Here is a 7,025-nt window from a genome sequence, read left to right as displayed (position 1 = left end):
CACATGTCATTCATATATTCAAGAATAAGACTTATAAGATCCTAAATCAATACATCACATATTCACAATCGTGTATACATCAAGAAATGGACACAAGTCAACCAAGACTAGATACCACATACTTCAATTTTAACTCATAATGCAAGTAATTCTAGAAACACCTAGAAACAACCTAATATCTTCAAGAAATCCTGTATACCTTCCTAAAATCATTACTATACTCCACATAGATTAACAAAGCCAAGTAGGAATAACAGATACTTTACCTTAACGCTATACTAATAATGTAAAAGTCATAGTATAACATGATCAGTTAAGGCAACATAAGTAGAATAACACACATATGACTTCACATATAGATAGATAATGTAATGCTTCACATAATAAACTACACAAATAGCTACATTACTTCAAGTAGTTTTCAATAAGGTCATGCTCATCATATTGCATAAAGTAACGCCGACAAGGCCACACCAATTGCAAGTAAAGCATATAACACCGCCACCATAAGTGGACCAGACCAATCACAATAGAATCGAAGTATAATTTATATCAAATTAAATAAAATGGGACAGAATACCTTCATACCCTCTTCCACTCTTCAATTCAATGCAAAATCAACTAATTCTACATCACAAGGCCCTTGCCCATGGCCATGAAAAATAATTCAAAGCAATAACCATAAAACTACATGAATCTACATATTCAATCTATGTTTAAAAATCTAAGATCAATTATATATCAAATGAATACAATTGTTATATCATTAGAAAGCCCATAAGAAACTACATAATAATTCAACAATATTAGCTTTATATCAAGTAAACCAAAAAGTAGTCAAAACTAGGGTTCATGAATCTACACGGGTTCATAGGTAATTTGTATTGAAATAATAACTACAATATAAATTAGATCATAATTAGATGTTTAGAAATAATTTATGCAAGAACCCATGGTAGAATAATGAAATTGGACAATTTACTTCATGATACTTTGAAAAACATTATGAGAGTTGGGCTCCTTGATGAAACAAGTTTGAAGGATCAAAATCCATACCTCAAGGATCCTAATTCTTCACTTTTATGAAAAATTTTTAAACAAAAACCCCTCACAAAGCAGCCTCTTCAAGATGGACTTCAATGAAGGTTTTAGGATATTTTCTATGTGTTTTTGGTTTATGATTTTTAAAAATGAAGTCTTCCATGTGATTACCCCTTATATACTCAATAAAAGTTCAAAAATAACCCTTATTAAATCTTTAAACACTTGTTTTAGAAATGGGGTAAATTTACCAATTCACCCCTTAATTGGCAGCAGCACCTGCGAAGGAACAGGTTGCGCATGACGCCTGCCCTTGACGGGACGTCATAGGCATGACAGGGCGTCACAGCTCTCCGCCGTTGGCTACAGTAGCTGCACAAAGTTTTTATCTTCAACTTTGGCTAAGTCCCTCAAAACTGGACCCTTTGACCGGGCGTGACAGCCACGATAGGCCTTTGACTGCTCTGTCACCGGGGTCTGCCGGGGACAGCTTGCACAATGATTTTGAGTCCTTCTTCAAGAACCCATTGGTTGTCCTTGGGGATAACTTCCCAGAATTTTCTAACCCAAATAAGATCTTCTATATGTTTAAAACCCCTCACAAGAATTTCATCAAAAACACATAAAACTAGACGAAACTCGCGCAGACGAACAAGGTCAACTCAAGACATATCTTTTGAACACCTTGGACATTCTTGGTCGTTTGACCTCCAAACTTCATGAAACATTAACCACTGCCTTTACATTCTATATTAACTCTATTAAGAACCTTAAACAACATTAAACACACAAAAATATGAAGAACAACATTTTAGACATTCCGGTGACTTAGTCGTCAAACGTCTTAGTCGTCCCTTGACGTTTGACTTCCAGCACCCCTAATACTTTAGCTACTGCCTATATACCATATATTAGACCTATTTAGGACCTTATACCATCAATACCAACATGTTAGTCTCTAGTAAACCTAGGTTATCTTTGTGGTCTTACAATCTTCCCCACATGCACAACATTCGTCCTCGAATGACACTTGTCACTCTCCGAACACTTCCAAGATTAGAGACTTATATAGAAGCTAATAACCTTTCCATAAAACACATAATAAAAAATAAAACATAAATTTCACATAGTCAACAGATTCATAACACAAAAGGAGCTAGAAAAAAATTCTATAACTCATTATTCTACAAAAATAACATTCTTCAATCCAAATAGTAAAAACTCATTTTATGCTCAATATCATACTCATATACATTAGTTAGAATCAGATTAAAATATCTTTAGTCAAACGAATCAATTAGTAATTTTCTCAAAAATATGGCAGCATGCAGTCTTAAAGCAACAGTAGTTTTTAAGCAATTTTTCAAAAATACACATTTTTAGCAATTGGATATTTAGTTCTTTACAAAGAATAAGTACTTTCATTATTATTCATTGTTAATAAACAAGAGTTTTTCGTAACTCCATTTTTACCACATAGAGATATTGAATAAGGGGTTTTTTGTTTCCCACCATAATTTTGAAAATGAGCGTTTAAATGCCCTTAAAAAGTAAGTAAATAGATCTGAAACATATAAAATGAGGTTAAACCCGTCCTGGACCAAGCTATTATTGTAAAAATTTGCAAATACAACAAACTTTGATTAAGAATTTTATCTTTTGACCAAAAACAAGCAAGAGGTGGAATGCCACAAAGAGAAAGTGTACCTAATAAAAATGTGATTTTTGTAATTTGTATATGTTTTCTTAAACCTCCCATTAGACCCATATTTTGCCTTTTAGCTGGAGAATATCCAACAATAGTTTCCATTTAATGAATAATGGATCCCGATCCTATAAATAATAATGATTTGAAATAAGCATGAGTAATAAAATGAATGTAAAGCGCTCTGATAATACCCCATACCTAGAGCTAACATTATATAACCCAATTAAGACATTGTAGAATAGGCTAAACCTCTCTTAATCTCTCTTATAGCAAGAGCTAAAAGAAGCTCCTAATAATACTTTTTTTATTCCTATAACCGAGAGCAAATACATTAGGTAAGGTATAGCTCTGAAAAGATTAAGGAGTCGAGCTACAATAAAAATCCCTGTCGCGATCATATAGCAGCATGTATAAGAGCGGAATTAGGAGTAGGCCCCTCCTTGGCATCAGGTAACCATACATAAAGGGGGAATTGGACAGATTTAGCAACTTCACCGGCGAATAAGAGAACAACGCATAACATAACAGATTAAAAATTGAGTTCATTATGATAAATCAAGTTATTGAATATTTCAGATAAATCTCTAAATTTGAAACTTCCCTTTAACCAATAAAAACCTAAAATTCCTAATAATAAACCAAAATCGCCTACACGATTAGTTTTAAACGCTTTTTGACAAGCATTTGCCGCAACAAGTCGTGTAAAACAAAATCCTATTAATAGATAAGAACACACCCCAACAAATTCACAAAAAATATAAATTTGTATCAAATTCGAATTAGTGACTAATCCCAACTTGGAAGTACTTAAAAAATTCATATAAGCAAAAAATCTCAAATAGCCTTGATCATGAGAAATATAATTATCACTAAAAATAAGAACCATAATTCCAACAGTAGGGATTAATATTGACATAATAGAAGTAAGTGGGTCGACCAACTATTCGAAGTCAAAAAAAATCATTATTAATGATCTAAGACCATACATATTGATAAACAAAACTGCTATTTATTTGCTAAATAGGTAGGTAGATATAAAAAATTATGAATATGCTTAACAAAAACACACTCTGAAAAGCCCACATACGGAGAAACCTTTTTGTTTCCTTTAAAAATATTAAGTCTCTCTCCTATTAACATTGGCACTGGAAGTGGAATGAAAGGTAACATCCACCCGTATCCATACGTCTGTTCCATAAAAAGTTTTGAATTCTTAATTAACAGTTTCTGATTCATTGGATGTTACGTATTTTGAAATGAGTCAATAAAAAGTAAAAATATAGACTAACTTAAACAAATTGAAAACATAAATAGAATTTTTATTCTGACTTATTCTCAGTCTTTGCTAAATACTTTAACTATTCAAATCAGAATGTCACGATTGGTGAAATGATATAAAAGGGATTAATTATTAGACTACTTTCAAATAAGCCTATTTTTATCCAAGTTTGCCAAGTGAATCGAACGGGAATTGTAGTTTTTCATTTCCTGAAGTAAAACGCGGTTCTTATCTTTAATCCTTTCGAGATATTTTATTGCATGTATATGAATGTTGAATCATAAATACAACTCAACTATTTTTGGGCTTCTTTATTTTATTCTTATATTAAGTTCAAAAAAATTTCTTTCTTTATTTCTACAGAAAAACCGATTATCAAATTCTATAGGTATAGATTTGATGAATCAAAAAGAATGTGAAATAAAGATACCAGTCAATAGAGAACTTTTTTTTTACGATTATGAATGTTTTAGGATATAGAAAAACTTGAAAATAAAATATTGGCCTTCTTTTTTTATTTCCGGTATTCTGCAACTTTTACATAGCTTTTGCCTATCTCGTTAATATTTTATTTGGGGAGGACACTATTAGCTCGAAAATAAATTATAGTAAAAAGAATTCGTTTTGAACAATAGAGGTCTTTCACATCAAGCTATAACAATCAGTAATTTTTTAATCTAAATGGCAGTTCCAAAAAAACGCACTTCGACATAAACAAAGCATATTCGAAAAAATATTTGAACGCCAAACAAAATAAATAAGTAATATAACGTTAAAATAATTAGAATCAATTTGAAAAAAAATATTCAATTATTCTTCAATTATTATCTAGTTGAATATAATTGAATAATTGAAAAACTTTCCGTTCCTATTTGATATTGATCAGCTCACCAATCCATATATAACAGAACTCTATTTGCTTTTCTGATTGATATTGAAAATAATAGAATTAGGAAATCTTCTATTTACTATTCACTGAATAACAATTTTTTTGTTGACAAAAGAATAAAGACCATTTCTATTTCAAGGTGGGGAGTTTTATTTTCCCCATCGACCTATTTGCAGAATAAAATACAAATAAAGTTCTATATTTGCATGTCTATAGAAGAACGTATATAAAAAGATTTAGTGAAAGTTAAAAACTCACTAAAAGTAATTTATTCTATTTTAAAACCTTTTTGTTTTCTCAAACATTCTCAATTTTAATTTTCTCTGAATTATTATATAGACCGCCATGTATATCTTGCCCTTAACCTAATAGAGAAAATTTCTTAATGAAACTTTGTATGACTAATTGTGAGTTTTTAGCGATGCAGAATTGGTTCTTTTCTTTCTATATTGTTGTTAAAATCCTCTTTTTTTTTTATATTTTAGATTTATGGGAAAAAAATAATAAGAAATTTCTTCTTAAACAATGAAAACAAAAAAATTGAATTCTATTCCTTAATTGAGTCTAGAAAGCTTTAGTTACAAGAGTTGAATTCGAGGAAAGCAGAAAATATAGGAAAGGACAAGGATAAATAAAAAAATAAGACTCTAAACTCTAATTAAAAATAATGAACCTTCAACCTCAAATTCCTATTTGAATAACTTTTTATTGGTATTGATCCATTTGAATCATTACTAAACTAAAATTGCTTACTCAATCTCGACGATTGCTTATTCATAGGCTATTATGAGTTCATTACAAGCCGCTATTCTGAAATTGGTAGACACGCTGCTCTTAGGAAGAAGTGCTAATGCATCTCTGTTCTAGTCCGAGGTGGCGGCACACAATCTTCTAAAAAGGATAAATACATCTTATAAAGAATTCAATTCCCGATTTTCCTTTTAGAATTATGTAATTAACAGACTCTCTTTTTAAAGATTTATGATATTTTAAACCATAAAGCATTTATTAACTCACATTTTCTTTTCGATCGTTTCAATTGTAATTACAATTCATTTTATAACCTTTTTAGTCGATGAAATTGTAAAACTATACGATTCGTCACAAAAGAGCATAATAGTTACTTTTTTCTTTATGAAAGGATTATTAGTTACTCGTTGAATTTCTTTAGGACAATTTCTACTAAGCGATTTATATGAATCATTAATTTTCTGTTCACGGAGTTTCTCCCTTATTCATATAATTCTATATTTCCAAAAAAATGTTTTAATTTTAAGTAAAATAACTTGACCAAGTGCTATTTGTACCCAAGGCTTGCTACTTCAGGTATTTTAACTGAAATACCCTAATCTGGAATCTTAGTACCTGGTCTTCAATCTGTGTGGTAAATAGTTCTTGTAAGTATGATGATATTAGGCTATGCAGCCCTTTATGTGAATCGTTATTAATAGTAGCACTTCCAGTGATTACATTTCGAAAAAACAAAAAGCTTTTTTCTAAGAGAAATGGTTTTTTGTACAATTTATTTTTGTTGGGTGAAAATATTGTCGAAAATACGTCATTTTATTCTGCTTAAAATTATTATAGGTCCCAATTGATTCAACAATTGTATTATTGTAGTTATTTGGTTAATTGTTTAGGATTTACTTTTTTTACCATAGAAATCCTTTTTGGAGCGGTAAGGGCTAACGAAGCTTGGGGTTCCTATTGGAATTGGGATCCAAAACAAACTTGGGCATTTATTGATTGGATCGTATTTGCCATTTATTTACATACCCGAAGAAATAGAAATTTTTGGGGTCCAAATTTTTTAATTGTAGCGTCAATAGATTTTCTTATAATTTGGATATGCTATTTTGGGGTCAATCTATTAGGAATTGGTTGCATAGTTATGGTTCTTTTCCATCAACATTTTATTGAATTCAAGATAAGTTATTACAAATAAAAGAGCGGGATACACATTTTATGAAGCAACATGCGAAACGTGTGAATCAAATATAATATTAATGATTCACACGGTTTTCTACCATATGTAGATCAATTTCATTATTTTTACTTAATTCTTACTTTAAAAGAGAAGAAAAAAAAAGAAGACTTTTTTCATAGTC

Source organism: Solanum lycopersicum, chromosome 2 (genome assembly GCF_036512215.1).
Source record: "Solanum lycopersicum chromosome 2, SLM_r2.1".
Classification (NCBI taxonomy): Eukaryota; Viridiplantae; Streptophyta; class Magnoliopsida; order Solanales; family Solanaceae; genus Solanum; species Solanum lycopersicum.
The sequence above is the reverse complement of the archived record's forward strand: the minus strand, read 5'-3'. Positions refer to the sequence as shown.